A 17,968-nucleotide genomic window follows, 5' to 3' on the forward strand; every position below is an offset into this window, starting at 1 on the left:
CCCTCACACATGTAATTTTTGCATAGAAGAGGTTCATAGACCCAGCAGGCTCACTGATGGGCCTCTGGAGTTCAGAGGGCTGGTTCTCATCACCCTTCCTCTGTCCTGCACCCCTTTTCCTAGCACATCCCGCACTGAAGCCAGACGCACACTCTGCCCCAGGCTACTGCAGCTCCTCCCCTGCCCTCCTGGCCCAGTCTTCCTTTTTCCTCTTTCATTTCGTAAGCGAAGCTGGCTGCCTGCTCAGCCTCCCACTGTGACGTTAGGAAAACCAAAAGCAGACAAAGAAAGCGAAACCTCATCGGATCTGGATTCTGAAGCTTTGCTCTGACCTGGAGTTCCTCCCCATGACTGTGTGGGGAGCCGCTCTGGCTTTTTTGGCTGCTTAAAAAAAAAAAATGTCCAAAGCAGGGAAATTCCCTCCATCCTCTAGGAATCCCAGTCTGGGCCCCAGGAGAAGCCTGAGGCAAAGTCATTTCCTCCTGATGAGCCTTAATTTTCTCCATTCACAAATTGGAGATTTGCTCTCTGGTTGTGTCCCTCCTCTGCGCTTGTTAACACGTGTCCCAGTGAGCGGCCGTCTCCCGCTTCCTTGTGCCTACAGGGCCCTGCTTGGGGTAGGTGCTCCGTTAGTGCTGGCGGAGGTCTGTAGGGGGCGGCAGGGTGAAGGTGCAAGGGGAGGCCTCCCAGCAGGCTCAGGGGATCTGCCCAGGTGGGAACAGGATTTGAACCCCTCTTCAAGACTTTTCCTGCTACAGCCTGCCCTTGCCTTTTGGTCCAGCTCTGGTTGGTTCATCCTGTGTCATTCTATTCTGTGCCTCCCTTCCCTTCCCCATCCCCTGCTACATTTCACTGTGTCAGGGTACCAACTGTGACGACCGTTCTCCTGTTCAAACACAGTCAGGCTGGAGGGCTGCAGCTTGGCCCCCCTCCCCGGCCTTTCGCACCTTCACCACACAGTTCAGGGGCTGTGTACGCCCCACTTGTTTTCTGCAGCTGGAGACCACAGGCGGTGTGTTTGCTGATGTGCTCACTTGCTTCGGGGGACTGGAGGAGCCCACTGCAACACATCCTGGCGGGGGTGAGGGGGGCAGCTGTGGGAGCGAGGCCCAGGCAGAAGCATCAATTCTTCCAAAACTGCTGGGGGCGGGGGGGGTGGGTAAGGTGGGCAAACGATTTCAGGGCCTCTTCCTCACACTTCGGAGTCTGTTTTTTGTTTTTGTTTTCCTCTGCGTGTTTGTCAGTGGCTTCCCCTTTCTCTGTGCGTACATTCAGAGGACGGCAGCCCCTCCCTTCTGCTGTCCCCAGCCCCCAGGAGAAAGGCCGGTTAAGGGGGACAAACTTGGGGCTGAGATCAGACACATCACTTACTCTCTGTGTGTCTTTGGTCATGTTATTAGCTAGTCTACACTTTGGCTTCCTTTCTAGAAATAGGGCAGAGAATCCTAGCTCCTGGGACACCGCAGAGTATGAAATGAGGCAACCAGTGGACTGCTCGGCACCATTCCTGGCACAAGTACATACTCAGAAGTTGATGCCTTCTCTTTCTCTCCCCAAATGTCCAGGCTCTAGCATTTCTTCCCTCAATGTTCCCCCCTCCGCCCAGGAGAGGTGTTCATCTCAGCTCAGTGTCGGGAGGCATGAGGGCAGGCAAGGGGTGTTGACGGTGACTTTCCACTAGCTATTAGGCGCTGTGCGGGATATTTTAGGCATTATTTCACTGATTAGGAAGAAAACACATAGAAAACAATGGTGACTCAGGCCTGCCTTGAGCTCTCCTGCCCTCTGTGCGGCAGGCTTCAGAGACTCAGGCCCTGTGCTCTGCCCTTCTCTGGATTTCTCTCTCTCTGAGCCTGGTCATGGGGTGAGACATGGTCCCCTCTTGCCCCTTCCTGGCTGTCCCTGCAGGTCAGCACACAGACCCTTTTTCAAAGAGTTTCACAGACAGGCTTACAAAGGAAGTGACACACGTTTCAGGATCTTACAGGATTCTTGTGGCTGTGATCTGGATCCTGCCCCTGTTTTGAGCTGGTCCTGAGAAGCCCCCTGGATTCTTGGCTGTTGCGTCCATTCCCGGGGCTGGGGGTCTGCAGTCTCTCGCCTTGCCTCCCCTGTGCATCCCCCCACCGCAGATCATTCAGGCCACAACAGGATGGACCTTAGCACCTCCTGAGCCATTTGCATTTTTTAGGACCTTCAGCCTAGGAGAGGAAGTCCCCTCGGGGAATTTCCTCAAAATGGGATTTGGAAATTCTGCACCTTAGTCATTCCTAACAGAGGAAGCTTTGGGCAGTGACAAGAGCAAGGGACAGGGAATTAGGAGACCTGAGCTCTAGTCCCAGTTCAGCGCCAAACCTAGTTGTGAGATTTTGGCAAACCTCTTGCCTTTTGTGGCCCTCAGTTTCCTCATCTAGGAAATGGAGGTTTGACAGTATTATTTCTGAGGCCATTCTCCGTTAAAAGATACAAAACTAGAGGATCTGTAGTGTCCTGGAGGAGAGCTGGGGATAGGTGTCTTATTGCCCCTAAAATTGGTTAATATCACTCCTCCTGCAGGTAAGGCTGAGGGGTTATCATTATTACCCCTTCTTAACCTCCCGTCTTTCCAAGGCTTGGGACTCACCTTACCACTTGGCTCATGAAGTCCTTCCATGGGCAGTACTGCATTCGTCCACATGCTCGCTGCTCGGCCCTTTCACTTCACTCACTCCTTCACTCCTTCCATTCCTCCACCCATCCACCCGTACCTTCATCTCTACATCTGTGTCATTTAAGATTTTGCTTATAAGTGCAGAAAACAACTCTGGCTAACTTAAGCAGGAGGGTAATGTACTGGGGGTAATGCTGAGTAGCTATTAGAATGGATAGAGCATTGGAGAACCTGACTTGGAAAAAGGACAGGTGAGAAACTATCTGGGTGTTTGGGCAGCAGCTACTGCTTGACAGTCTCATCAGGCCACCACTATTGAAATAAATGTACTCCAGCCATTTTTCGTATCCACATCTCAATCTATTAAGGATTCAGAGTCCTAGGGAGGGAGGATAACCAGGCAAGCTGGTGTCATCTGCTTGCTTCTTGGCTGGGAGAGGATAGCGCACCTGATTTGCAGTACCACCGAGACTATATACCCTGGGGGAGAAGTAATTCCACAAAAGGATGTCAAGCCTCTCAGCCAACCAGGAAACACATGTTTATTGAGCACCCATCATGTTGCAGAGGCCACACCAGACACTTAGACACAGTACAAATCCACCCATCCCAAGGGTCTCCTCACAAAGGATGTATCTACAGAGCTGAAACAAAGATGAGGACCCAGAGAAAGGAATTCCTGTATAGCCATGCATTGGAGGATCCCAAACAACATTTCTAGGGACAGGGTGACTCATCCTGGATGTGGGCAGATAAGGGGGGTTTTTGTGGACACATATCACAGGAGATTGCTTACATAGATGCACAACAGGATGTGGCCAGGATTAGGCACCAGAAACCCTAGGTCTGCCTCTGGTCTCTGTTCCTCTCTAGCAATGGGCAAGTCGTACTTCATTTTTTTCTTTTTTTTTGCGAACCGCGGGCCTCTCACTGCTGTGGCCTCTCCCGTTGCGGAGCGCAGGCTCAGCGGCCATGGCTCACGGGCCCAGCCGCTCCACGGCATGTGGGATCTTCCCGGACCGGGGCACGAACCCGTGTCCCCTGCATCGGCAGACGGACTCTCAACCACTGTGCCACCAGGGAAGCCCCGTACTTCATTTTTAAAATCTATAAAACAGGGAAAATGAATATAAGAATCCCTGCCCTGTGTAACTCAGAGAACTGCTGTGGAGGTGGAATGAGTTAGTGGATGTGAAGGTACTTTACAAGTACAAGGATGGAGAACTGTTTTCGCCATGCTTACTTCTGTTTCCAGAGTGGCTGATGAGAACACCCATGGCTCATGTGTTACTCTCACTTCTTTCCTGCCCTCAATGCCCACTGCCCAGCAGTAACCGTGGAGAGGGTCTGTTGAGATTTTTTGTTCTTCAGACTGGTGGATAAATGTCCAGGGTAATCACTGCTACCCACCTCAGAGCTGTGGATGGTCAGGAATCTGTGGGCTCCAAGTAGGCTGGAAACAGCAGCTGGGTGAGTGTGTATGTGTGGGATCAGGTCCTGGTTTCTGGGTGAGGCATGGCAACTCTCAGGGCCTGTTTTCTCATCTGTGAAATGGGTGGTTTGCTTGCAGGGAGCAGCCTGTTGGTGGTGCTGGCTCATCTTTGTCACTTGTCCTAGGACGAATGTCTGGCTAGGCACAGGCCTGCCTGTCTGCCCCCATCTTGTCTCTGCCAGCTAAAGGTCTTTCCTCATATAGAAAGCACTCCCTGTGCGGCCTTTCATTGTTGGTGGGCTACACGTTGCTGCAACCTCTATGGAGGGCAGTTTGGCAAAATCCATTTGAATTTTTAAAGCATATATTGTATTTAATAAGCACTAGCAATTCTACCTCTAGGAATTTATCTTACATACATATGCACACAGGCACGACCGAATATATCCAAGATATTCATGGTTTGTAATAATGAAGGCTGGAGACTGTCTCTCAGTAAGGGACTGATTAACTAATTTGGCACTTCCATGCAATGGAATATCAGGCAGCTACTAAAAAGAATGATGTAGCTCCCTACGTGCAGATATGGAATGATCTCTAAGATACAAGAAGTAAGAAACAGAATAGGGACTTCCCTGGTGGTCCAGTGGCTAAGACTCTGTGCTCCCAATGCAGGGGGCCCGGGTTCAATTCCTGGTCAGGGAACTAGATTCCACATGCTGCAACTAAGACTTCGCATGCCACAACTAAAAGATCCTGCACGCCACAATGAAGGTCTCACGTGCTGCAACTAAGACCCGGCGCAGCCAAGTAAATAAATATTTAAAAAAAAAAAAAAATGAGAGAAACAGAATAGTCTATGTAGTGTGCTACATGTGTGAAAAAAAGAAAAAAAGGACTCACATGTATAGATTCTCTTTTGGAGGCTTGTAAGAAACTGGTAACAATTACCTTCCCTTCCTATTAGGAAGGGGAACAGGAGGGAGGCCTGGGAACAGGGAGGGATAGGAGGGATACTATTTCTTTAAAGCTTTTAGACATTTAAAATGTCAGTTTACTTAGGACAAAAAATATATTTTGAAAAATTGATATATATCATTCTAACCAATATAACTATTCAAAATTAGTATATATTTTCAGTTTCTGGTTAAAATATATATATATATATATATATATTTTACATGAATCCTTCACCCAGATCCCATTTAGCTTGCTTGATTTTTTTCTTTTTTGAAAATTTTTATTTTATATTGGAATATAGCTCTTTAACAATATTGTGTTAGTTTCAGGTGTACAGCAAAGTGATTCAGTTATATATACACATGTATCTATTCTTTTTCAAATTCTTTTCCTATTTCGGTTATTACAGAATATTGAGCTGAGTTCCCTGTGCTATCAGTAGGTCCTTGTTGATTTTCTATTTTAAATATAGTAGTGTGTATATGTCTGTCCCAAAGTCCCAATTTATCCCTCCTCCCCCAGAGGGATACTATTTTGCATCTGCAGAATTTGTATCATGTGTGTGTTTGGTTTATTTATAAAGAGTCACCTGCAGGATGTGCCCAGGTGTCCAGGAGGAATTCCCTTGGCGTTTCTTAGTCTCAGAACCTCTTTTATCCCTGAGTCCAGTGAGAGACCCAGGTCCTCTCAGTGGGGTTCTCTTAGGCGGGATGACTCACCCAGTGGCTCATCCTTGCTGCCGCCTCTCACCCCACCCCTCGTCCCATCAGGTGACTGGCCTTTTAGAACCACACTTTGACACCAAAAACACGGCCTTATGTGCCTTCCCCTAAAAGACTGATGGTTGGACCCAGGGAAGGAGGGGCAGATCACTATCTCCTCCGACAGAGGGTGTTGAAGTGGAAACATCACAGGCTTCAGAGTTGCACAAGCTTTGGTTCAAATTTCGGCTTCTGCTGCTGAAGCTGCAAAAACTCAAGAAACTGCCATGATCTTGCTAGATGGTTTGCTTATCTGTAAAATGGGCCAACTACTGGGTTGGCCAAAATGTTCGTTCGGGTTTTTCCGTAAGATGTTATGGAAAAATTCGAACAAACTTTTTGGCCAACCCAATACTACTGAGCCCTGGGACTGGAAAGACGAGAGGAGGTCATTGTGTACAATGCCTGGCACACAGCAGGCACTCAGTGAATGGTCACAGCTGTGCACATTGTCGGGAAGTCAGGGCCTCCTGCTGGGGCCCTTTTTCATGAGGCGGGGAAGAAACAGTCTTGGTTGGAAATGAGGGCCTCCTGGGCTTGGTCCCTTTCCCAGTAGAGGTGAAAGAGGCATGGTGCCTGCCCACCAGGGTTACACGCTGATTAGATGGTCTGGGAGAGCCTCGAGTTTGCAGCTTCCTCTCTGTAGCTCTGAGGTCTAGAGACGGTATGGTCGGCCCCAAGGTGACTGTTTGCAGGATGGGACTTGCCCTGGTGTTCACAGTGGTGACTCTCTGGCCAGGGGAGAGGCTGACTCAGGAAGTTCTGGAAGGTGCTCCGTGAAGATGGGTGGTCGGGACTGTAGGGGAGCAGCCTCCCCCAGCGTCAGGGGTTCTTATCTCCTGGCTCCACGGATGACCCTGCAGCATACTGGCCTTTCCTGCCGCGTGGGAATTGTTCTGAAAATGGGGTTCTCCTCCCAGCTGCAGAAACATAGCTCCTCCCAGGATGGGCAGTGGTGGAGAGCACGGCGTTTAGAGTAAGGCAGACCTGGGTTTGAGTTCTTGCCTGGCTGTTGGTTCACTCAGTGGCTGTATTCTTTAACTTTGCTGAGCCTCGGTTTCCTTGTCTGTGAAATGGGGATAATAACATTGCCTACTTTTCACTGTGAGGATTCAAAGAAATGTATGAGGCAGTACAAAAATGTTGTTTTAGTAGAGCTGGTTAAAGTTGAGCTGACTGATCTAAAGTGAGGGCAAAAATCTTAGGGGGGGAGTTACTCTTGGGCTTAGGGGAAAAAGTACATAATGGACATGTTCGATAATAAAGGGGGAGACCCCCTACCTTATCCCACCCCTACCTATATTGCCTAGAGAGGGCTAATTGTTCTGCAAAAGAAAGAACTAGGATTGGGAGTCTTTAATGGTCAGTGTGAGAGTTGGTGTGGGGTTGTGAGGGAGAAGAGGGCAGATGGGCAGGGGTCCCAGGTGTTGGTAAGAAAGTCAGGCCAGGGAGAGGTTAATTCCTTCTGGCAGGGAATGGCCAGTGGATTTCTAAGGCAGGGATTTTTATGGTTAATATCCAATTTCAAGTTCTCACCCGAATCATTCTGTGCTACATTCAGAACCTATCTTATGCCCAAATTTCCAGTAAACATCTGTTAACACCCAGTAACTCACACCAGGGTTGTTTTGGGGGAATGGGGGCCCTGACCCATGGTGGGTGAAGCAGCATGTGAAGAAAGAGAGAATTCAGTAGAAGCTGGGAATTGGAGGAGACGTGCCAGGATCCAGCACCAGCCTTTAGTTCTCCTGGGGGATGTGGATGGGCTGAGACTCCTGACTGCCCGCAGTCTCTGAGATGCAGGATGGAACGAGTTTGGGGATATTTTGGTGAGGCTCCGGATGACCCCAGAGCAGAGGCTGCCAAGTGGGTGGCTTAAAAAGGAGGGAGGATGTGCTGAGACTCAGGTCAATGAGAACATGGTGGGGCAGAGGCAGCAAGTGAGGGACCAGGGGCCCTGGCCACACCCAGTGAGCAGACCATGAGTCCCCCGGCTGCAGCAGTGTGGCAGCTGGGAGGGTTCAGAGCAAGGTGAGAGGAGCCACACCTCAAAGCGGCATTAACGAGAGCCAGCAGGATGAGAGCCATGTCCCTCACCCCCAGCCAGGGCCTCGAGGCTGCTTAAGTGCCCCGTGCATCCTGAGGCCATCTGGGAGAGGGTTTCCCATCTTCTTCCATCATTGGTGGGAATGGATCTTCCAGTGTGAGACCAGTTACTGAAAATAAAGAGAACAACCCTTTTGGGGGTATATCTAAGTGGTGTACATTTTTGACACTGCCACATGATGCATGGTTAAGAATCACCCCCGCTGTCACAGTTGCACACAACCCTTCAGCCACAAAACCCCCCTCCCATGTCGCAGACACATAGGCTGCTCTCCTTCCTCAGCGCTGCAGGTGCTCAGACCACCGGCATTTCTCTCTCCAAAGCCCTGCTGTTCCTGCTGAAAGCACGAGGGTTTTATGTCATGTGGCTGTCCTTTGACATGTAGCTTCAGTCCTCTTTCAGAGGCTTAATTCCCTAAACTCCCCGCTCCTGCCACCCCCGGGACCAGGCAGGAAATGCTCAGAAAGTAGGATGTGGAACTGTTTTGTTAAAAAATAGAAAGAAAGAAAAGAAATGGAAAACAGCAGCTGAGTCACAGGGAGGTGGGGCTGGACCCAGGCCACCGGGATGTCAGGTGGGCTGGATCGTCTTTCACTGTTGTGTTGAGCTTGTCCTTCCCCCACCCCCACCCCGCTTCTGTTAAATGGGGGATAATTTTAGACAATTCTTTCCTCAAGGCTTTTGGCAAGATGAGATGACGTAAAGAATTGAACAGGGCTTAGCACACGTGTTGTAAGCACTCACTGCAAAATAGCTGTCATTATCTTGTCTGTTCTCTCCCACCCTCCGTACCTTTGGTCTCTCTCTCTCTCTCTCTCTCTTTTCTTTCTCTCTTGCCTCCACTTTCTCCATCAGTGAAAAGGTGAATGGTAGCACCATTAAAAATCTCTACTGTGAGGAAAGGAGAACTTTCCTGTTGGGAGTGAGGGGCTGGCTAGTGGAAACAGGGGTCGTCTTGATCCCATGTTCTGAGCAGCCAAGCCAAAGCAGGGTGGACTTACTCCCTCTCTCACCTCCAGATCCTTGAAAACCAGTTCCACCACTTACAAGCTGTCTGACTCTGGGCAAAGGCTTGAACTTTCCTGAGCCTGTTTCCTTACTGGTAATGTGGGGATGACCCTGTACACTGCACACTGCGGCTGGGATAGTTAATCAGCAAACTCTATGTCACAGGCCCAGCCAGATGCACATGGCAAATGCTCAGGATATGTAGCTACTTACGCTAAGATGACGAAGCTCTACTGGCCAGGCCAACAACATAGGAGTCATCCTTGACTTTTCTTTCTCTCACACCTTTGAGGTTGGGCTCCCCTGGAAGCAGACCACGAGATACGAATTTGAGTGCAAGTACTTCACTGGGAGGTGATCCCGAGAATTTCCAGTAGGGAAACAGAGAAATGAAGCATAAAAAAGAAGGATGGCCCTGCAGGGTTCTTTACTGAGCAGATTACCATTGTAATGGGGCACCTTGGACTCAGTTCCTCTGGGGACCTCTGGGCACTCTGAGTATTCCCCCAGGGGCGAGAAGCTGAGTGATTTGCTCACCACTGCGTGTCTATCATTGATCGAGGGCTACTTCAGGGTGAATTCCCCAGCATTCCCATCTTGCTGGGGGTGGGCTCTGGGGCAGAGTTGCAGGTGCTTGTGGTAGAGGGACTGCCCGCTGTTGTGTGGCCTGGATTAAAAGGATGAGCCGGACCGAAAAGATTCCTCTGTTGGGGCCTTGGAAATGGAGAAACAGACTGGGCAGTGGAGGCATAAGAACTTCCTCAGCTAGTACCCCTGGACTCTGAGCTGGGAGGGTAGATTCTATGACGATGGCCCGTAGAGACCACGGGGGCGGCGGGTCAGGCACTGACTGGTCCCATCTGGGAACCTTGGAGTCAGACAGACATAGATGTGAATTTTGGCTTGGTCACTGACTAGCTGTGTGAGTTGGAGCAAGTTGCTTAACTCTGAATTCTCCACAGTTTTCTCACATGTCCTACAGCTAATCCCTGCCCTGAAGGGTAGATATTAGGATTAAGTGACATGTGTAAAGTGCCTGAGATAAAAAGATGGCCACTGAGTGTCATTTTCCTTTTCATTTCCTACTGCCCCGCCTCTTGCTTCTTGAAGCTGGGCTGTGACAGGGTAGCAGGGTCGGAAATGGGTTTGGAAACAGATGCTTCTTAGGAAGTGACGGGGAGAACTCCAGCTAGCAAAGCGGAAGAGGAGGCACTTTCATGACGCAGAATTTCCATTTCAGGCTCCCAGGCAGGATTGGGAGGACGGTCCCCTGCCGTTGTGAGAGGTAAGCACAAGACTAAGCAAGGCCAGGGCTGCTTAGGCAGAGGGGGATTTCTGGAGCTTGGCTGGAGAGGAATGGGCCCTCCCCGTCCCCCCTCTCCCCCGGGGCCGGGGTGGGGGGGAAGGTGGGGCGGTGGTGCTGACAGGGACTCTGTTCTGTAGGAAAGCAGGTGGGAAGGCACCCTGCCAGTCCTGTGGCCAGGAGCCACAGGCTGCTCTTTGAGCCCAGGGGGGAGGCAGCCAGAGGTCCCACTGTGGTTCAGCCTCGGGATGAAGGGTCAAGGGAGTCTGTGGTCACACCAAAGTGGCAGGGAGGCCACAGTGGGAACACCCTCAGCGGACTCCTTCCTTGTGGGTCTCCATGCCAGAGACACAGGGTAACAAAAGTTAATGAAAATTATGCAAGTAAAACACAAACATAGAAGAGATTCAGATCATCAAAACAGATTCAAGTAATGCAGAAGTACCTAGAGTTGTAGCTGGACTCTAAGACCACGGACTCGGGTTTATAGGAAAGAAAACTTTACCACTATAACCTAGTCTGATGTGTATTTTTAGCCTGCCTTTTTGCTGGCCTGGTGGGACACTTTAACCTCAGCCTTTCTGGGGTGTTCCAGGCATTGGGGGGCCCATATGATGATCTGTCCCCACTAGTTACTGCTGAGTCATCCTCCCTGGGGTTAGTGGGGGTCTGGTGGTGTTCCGATAGTTTGGGGTCACACTTGAGGAGACGGAGACCTGCCCCAGGGCTGCTGTGGCCCATCTGCCTGGATGTTCTCCACAGCCCTTCTTCTTTGGGTCTCCCTGTGTCGACTTCAAGATAAACACACAGTATCAAGTGTTGTGAGTTTGGGCTTCCATGGTGGTGCAGTGGTTAAGAATCTGCCTGCCAATGCAGGGGACACGGGTTCAAGCCCTGGTCCGGGAAGATCCCACATGCCACGGAGCAGCTAAGCCCGTGCGCCACAACTACTGAGCCTGTGCTCTAGTGCCCGCGAGCCACAACTACTGAGCCCGTGTGCCACAACTACTGAAGCCTGCGTGCCTACAGCCCATGCTCTGCAACAAGAGAAGCTACCACAATGAGAAGCCCAAGGACGGCAATGAAGAGCAGCCCCCGCTTGCTGCAACTAGAGAAAGCCCGCACACAGCAGTGAAGACCCAATGCAGCAAAAATAAAAATAAATAAATCTTAAAAAAAAATTAAAAAAATAATAAAATAAAATAACTTAAAAAAAAGACCCAATGCAGCCAAAAATACATAAAATAAATTAAAAAAAGAGTTGTGAGTTCAAGTTTCATTCCGGGACTTACTGAGGACTATAGCCTGGGAGACAACCTCTCAGCCGCTCTGAGAAAACTGCTCTGAAGAGGTGGGGGAGAAACTGGTACATGTATGATTTCTGGCTAGAGAATACATACGGTCAAGGAGACATCTTTGTAAAAGATTACTGCTAGTCACAAAGAAAAGGTGTCTCAAGTTAATGATTCTAGTGCTTTTCTGTGTATGGGAAGATGTGAGAATCTGGGTTCATTAAAATTCTTCCTGAGATAAATATCTAGCTAACAAAGGGGCCTGCTTGTCCGAAGCACAGAGTGCGTCATCCTGTTGTCTTAATTTCCTCTCAGAGTGTGCTGTCAGCCAGCGACTGCTGTGGGTTATGACCTAATCCTTGTAGAACTGGGTGGTGAGCAGTGCTCTTTGTTTATCTTTGTTTACACCTGCTTCCTGGCAGTGACGCTGGAATGCCCAGGCTGCACCTGCCTCCCTCCAGCCCAAACGAAGACTCTCTTTTTTTTCGGCCACTCTGCGTGTCTTGCAGCATCTTAGTTCCCTGACCAGGGATTGAACCCGGGTCGCTGGCAGTGAAAGCCTGGAATCCTAACCACTGGACCGGCAGGGAAGTCCCTGTTTTTGTTTTTTTTTTTTTAAAGAGCGTTTCATTATCTTTTTCTTTAACTTGAAATATCGTTGATTTACAACGTTGTGTTAATTTCTGCTGTACAGCAAAGTGACTCAGTTATACACATATACACATTCTTTTTAATATTGTTTTCCATTATGGTTTATCCCAGGAGATTGGATATAGTTCCCTGTGCTATACAGTCGGACCTTGTTGTTTATCCATTCTATTATTTTTGACTGCTCCGCGCGGCATGTGGGATCTTAGTTCCCCGACCAGGGACCAAACCTGCGTGCCCCTGCAGTGGAAGCGTGGCGTCCTAACCACTGCACAACCAGGGAAATCCCTGTTTATCCATTCTAAATGTAATAGTTTGCATCTGCTAACCCCAAACTCCCATCAGGACTCTCTTTTCATCCTGGAAGAAATCCATACTCTAATAATTCTGGTGAAGACATTAAGGAAATATGCTTTGAATCTTGTTATTTATTTATTTTTTTGCGGTACGCGGGCCTCTCCCGTTGCGGAGCACAGGCTCTGGACGCGCAGGCTCAGCGACCATGGCTCACGGGCCCAGCCGCTCCGCGGCATGTGGGATCTTCCCGGACCGGGACACGAACCCGTGTCCCCTGCATCGGCAGGCGGACTCTCAACCACTGCGCCACCAGGGAAGCCCTGAATCTTGTTTTATTCTTTGTGCAGGGGGCTTAAGCTTTTAGAACACACAAGCCAAAGAGACCTTCAGTTTTGCTCTCTGCCCTGCCTTCTCTCTCCCCTGAGAGGGATGCAGGAGCTGCATGGTGCAGACTCTCTGCTTGAATGAGGGAAGGGAAGAGGGGATAACAATAGGAAAATACCCCCAAATATCCTATCAGGATAAATAAAATGTGGAAGCCTCCCTTCCAATAGGGCTTCCTTCCCCACTGTTAACTCCTATGAGCGGTGTGTCCTGCATTTGCATGTGTGTAGATCTGGTAACCTGGGTTAGTCCCTAAGAGGGTCATGCCTCTCTATAGCCAGGGGCATTTCTCCATCCCCTTCCCCATTTAAAAATGCCATATAAAGTACAGTGTAGAATATACTACAGGGAGTAGTAGAATATGGCCGGACAGTCACGTGTGGTTACATCATGCCCTCTGCACAATCCCAGCTGTTTTTATCTTGATAGATGTGCAGCTCCCAAGGGAGCAGAGTACAAAACTGCTGTCTCTGCTTTACCACTCCCCCAACTCCTTATTAAAAAGATTATTGAGGTGTAACTTGCATAGAGCAAAGTGCATAAATCTTACAGCTTGATGAATTTTGGCACATGGATATATCAATACTTGTGTAGCCATCACCCAGCCTCATTTTCAGCATCCCAGAAGTTTCTCTCATGTTCTCTCTCTCTCTCTTTTTTTTTTTGGCCATGCCACAGGGCTTGTGGGATCTTAGTTCCCTGAACTGGGCCCCAGGCAGTAGAAGTGCAGAGTCCTAACCACTGGACCACCAGGGAATTCCCTCCCTCACGTTCTCTTGTAGGGAATATCCATCCCACAAAGGTAACCACTCTTTGATGTCTATGACTATTTTGACTGTCCTTGAATTTCATGTAAATGGACACCTAGTATTTACTCTTATGGGTCTGACTCTTTTACTCCAAATCACATCTGTGAAATCCATTCGTATTGCATTTATCAGTGGTTTGCTGTGTAGTATCCCGTTGTATGCATGCACCACAATTACTAGGACTGGACACAAGGTTCTCTGAATTCAGGTTTCCCTCCAACCTCTGGTCTGAAGGGAGGATTTCATAACACACTGCTCTCTGGTTGTTTGTCTTGAGCTCTCACTCTCTACTCCTCTGCCACTCCTCTTGGGGTGGAAGGGGCAGGGTTTCCAGGTTCTCCGCCTGTCTCTACATCATGCCTTCCTCCTTCTGAGGAGGCACTGGCCCTGCCTTCTTTCTTGGGCAGGGAGAGAAACTGGTTTACCAAGGAGGAGATCCAGCAAGGTGATACCTGCTGCTGAGCTGGTGTGGGACTCCTGATTGGGGAGGGAGATTGGGGAAGGAGAAAACAGGCCAAAGGAACGGAAGGAAATCTTGGCAGTGGAGTGGGGGGTCCTGGACTTCCACAAGGCTGTGGCATTGGGGTTGCACCAAGTTTAATCAGCTCTCCCAGCGACTGGGGACCTCGAGCTGGAGTCTTTTTGCGTACAAGGATGCCCAAGGACAGGGGTCACCTTGGTTCCTAGCCTGTCAAAGCAGGGCAAGGAGGATGACTCAGAAAGGACTTGGAAAAGGCTGGCAGGACTGAGCTGGGGAAGCGGGCTACGGCTGCTGGATGGGAGAACAGGTCTTCACTTGGGAGATCCCTGTCCCCAGGAGGCCCTAGCCAAAGGCTAGGATGGCCTTCTGGTGGCATTAGAGAGCTTCTGAGCAGACGACCATTTCTGGACCCCAGTGAGCTGGTTACATTTTAATTTATTACGATGTGTCAAAGCTCCAGCAGCTCCAGAGGGGAGCTGGCTGAGTGTCAACACTGGGTGTATCCACTGCGCATGCTGGTCTCCTTCTCACCCCTGTGCTCCAGCCACACTGTCCCCTGGGCCAAGCTGGCTCCTGCCTAGGGCTGTTGCACTGGTTATGCCTTCTGCCTGGAAAGTTTTCTTCCCATCAGTCCTCACATGGCTGATTTGCTCTGGTCATTTAGCTCTCAAGGAGCATGTCACCCCCAAAGTAAGGCCTTTCCTCACCACCCCACCTAAAGTAGCCATCCAGTCATGTCCCTGGATCTTGAGAGCTGCTTGGGGGTCTTTCCACTTCTCCAGTTCTTACAGTCTAGGGGAATCCAAAGCTTTCACAAGACTTCCGTGAATCCCCAGTGACTTACTTCACATTTTCCAATCTCTGGTCTAGAGTTGCTGGCCCTGTCTCACACCTCTGGCTTTCAAAGGCAAAACAGTTACTTTTCTTGGTTCAGGCAGAGCAATTTCACCCCTTCCCCTGAAATATTGGTCCCAGTCTATGTCCTGGGAGAGGTTCCTGCCTTCACTGGGATTACAGACACATTTTCTAAACAATGGTTGTTTCCTCCACGAGAGGGATTCTTGTTCTATCTGCTAAAAGACTAACAGCATTTTACTGTCAGGGTAAGAGGCAGAGTTGGGATCTGAACCTGGATTTGTCTGCTGAGTGTGGAGCCAGTGCTTTTAAACCGTTGCATCAACTGTGTCCCCCATATCCTCATTGAGGCTGCTGGTGACTTTCAGTAGTTACTCACATACAGGTGCAGGCACACGTGTATTTTCTACAGGGGAAATGCTTGCTCGTCTGGCCCGTCTCAGGAGGCTGCTCCAAAGGCCGAATAGCATTTCTTACAGGCCAGCCAGAGCTAGCCGCGGGACATCTGGTTGTCCCATGCAAATCCTCACTTGCACTAGATGGATGCCCGAGAGGGGGCGTGCGGCCAGACCTCTCGGTGCCAGGTAAGATGCTCTTTGTACTGCCCAGAGCTGCTTCCTCACTTTCTTCCCTTCCTGTCCCACGCACTGGTTCCTCATGTTGCTGTGTGTGGCCTTCACCCCTTACTACCCCTTTCTCTGACAAAGGAGTGGAAACCCCTCTATTCCAGGCCTTATTGTTCACCCCCTTCCAGTCGATCGCCTTCATCCACAAGGCTGACAGTCATGTAAGCTGTCTGGGCATAGGTTAATGTGGGTGAGGTCTTCAATGTAGGATGATCAGGGCTGGGAGACCCCTATGTGTCAGGATGAGGAGGTCCTTCCTGTGTGTGTGTCTGTGTTCATGCACGTGAATGTTTAAAGCCAGGCATTTATCTACCTTGAAAAGCCTAGGAATAGCCCTCTTTAAAAACAATTGAGGGACTTCCCTGGTGGTCCGGTGGTTGAGACTCTGTGCTGCCACTGCAGGGGGCACAGGTTCAACCCCTGGTGGGAACTAAGATCCCACATTCAGAGCGGAGCGGCCAAAAAATAAAAACAAACAAAAAAACCCAACAAAAGACAATTGAATGCACCTGAGATAAGTACTTTTGGTCCTGAACTATTAGGAGTTTCTGGCAAGCTTTATATTATGTGCTAGGGTAAGAATTTGACTTTGTATATAGATTTTCAATTAGGTTTTTGGACTGACATCTCAACCCTGAACTCCTCTGATAGACCAAAAGAAAAAAAAAAAAAAAGAAAAAAGACAAAAAATGACATTTCCGTTCCAGCTTTTGCCAGAATCCTGATCCTGGCCTTTGCTTCTTGTTTGCAGCCTCAGTTTGTCCCTAAGGCCTTTGAACTCGGGTTCCCTGATTTGACCCTCACGCTGGCTAAGGACTCTGAAACCTCCTGCTTGGGTGTACACACTGAACTTAGTCTGGCTCCTGTGTCAGTCCAAGCCCTGCCACCCCTCTATGTTCACTCTGGCCCCTGTGAGCAAAGGTCCAGCCTGGCTATGTTGTATTTGTTGGTGATTCTGTCATCCCTGGGATGTGAGCTCCTGGAGGAGGATGTTTGGTCACAGTCAGCTGTAAGCTCTCAGCTTTGATCGCAGGGAGGGTGGAGAGAAATCCCTGGATACAGGAGCAGCTCACAGCCTGGGGGGGATTAGAGCAGGTAGCAGTGACCCCTGTGGGGGAAGAAGGGGAAGCCAGAGCCTTGGTCCCTTACCTGCCCCGAGCCCCTGCCCAGCCAGCGTGGTGATTGACAGGTAACTGCACAAGTTAAAGTGATTTTGGCACAAGTAACAGAACCCAAGACCTGCTAACTCTGGCTCATGTAAAGAAAAGCGGGTACTCAGATACCTGTGGACAGATTAATGAATGAACAAAACAGGGTAGATACATACAATGAAATATTATTCAGACCTAGAAAGGAATGAAATCCTGACAACATGGATACATTTGGAAAACATTACGCTCAGTGAAATGAGCCAGTCACAAAACGTCAAATACTGTATGATTCCACTTATATGAGGTACCTAGAGGAGTCAAGTTCATAGAGACGGAAAGTAGAATAGTGGTTCCTGAGGGCTGTGGGGAGGGAGGAGTGGGAAGCTGTTGTTTACCGGTACAGAGTTTCAGCTTGGGGTGATGAAAACCTTCTGGAGATGGATAGTGGTGATGGTTGCACAGCAATGTGAAAGTACTTAGTGCCACTGAATTGTACACTTAAACATGGTAAAAATGTTGCGAATGTTTTAACACACACAAACCAGAACTGACCTAAACCAACGAAAAGTTATTCTGGAGGTGCTAAATGCCACCATGGTCCTTTAGGAGTTAAAACAAAACAGGAATAGTGGGAGGAATGCTGGGGCATCTCATGGAATTGAGATTAACCAAACCTCCAAGCCTGGAGTGGGGACAGGAAGTAGGGCAGCTCCAGGGGCTTCAGTGGATGAGTTCATAGGGACAATGAACTTCCTTCGGGACGATGCTCGAACAGCAACCAGTACTCGTTTCTCTGGTCCAAATTTCATCTTTCTAAGAGAGAGTCTCATTGGCCATCTGGAGTCAGGTGGCCATCTGGATCGATTAGCTTCAGTTGTGGTGGGGAGGCAGGGAGGCAGGATGATGCAGTACCACTGGGGGCCACTGGGGGCAGGCATGGGTCAGTTTATCAGAATCCAAGTCTTTGGATGGCCAGTCTTCAGAATGATCACTTCAGCAAATTTATTTGTTTCTCTAATTAAATAGTTTATTTGCCTGATTTTGCTTTGCCTGCATAACACCATTTTTCAGGAATGTTGGATTTTGTCTGAGTCCACTCCCTGTTGTTGAGCTGGGGACAGAGGGGTAGGGAGAAGGGGAGATTGGGTATATATGTCTGGGCTTGGTACCATGTAAACTTCCCAGTCCCCCAAATTGACAAATT

The 17,968-nt window shown here is 49.4% G+C and overlaps 1 protein-coding gene across 2 annotated transcripts in view; it reads left to right on the plus strand.

Moving 5' to 3' along the window:
• LOC115866397 (C-C motif chemokine 4) overlaps positions 1-17,968 on the plus strand; it is a 165,734-nt gene that overhangs the window by 24,430 nt on the left and 123,336 nt on the right. For both annotated transcript variants that reach the window (XM_030881930.3, XM_060290701.2), the window contains exons 6-7: positions 10,159-10,203; positions 13,521-13,644. The gene's annotated coding sequence lies outside the window, so the exon portion shown is untranslated. The remainder of the gene's footprint in view (positions 1-10,158; positions 10,204-13,520; positions 13,645-17,968) is intronic.

The sequence above is a fragment of the Globicephala melas genome, chromosome 20, assembly GCF_963455315.2.
Source record: "Globicephala melas chromosome 20, mGloMel1.2, whole genome shotgun sequence".
Classification (NCBI taxonomy): Eukaryota; Metazoa; Chordata; class Mammalia; order Artiodactyla; family Delphinidae; genus Globicephala; species Globicephala melas.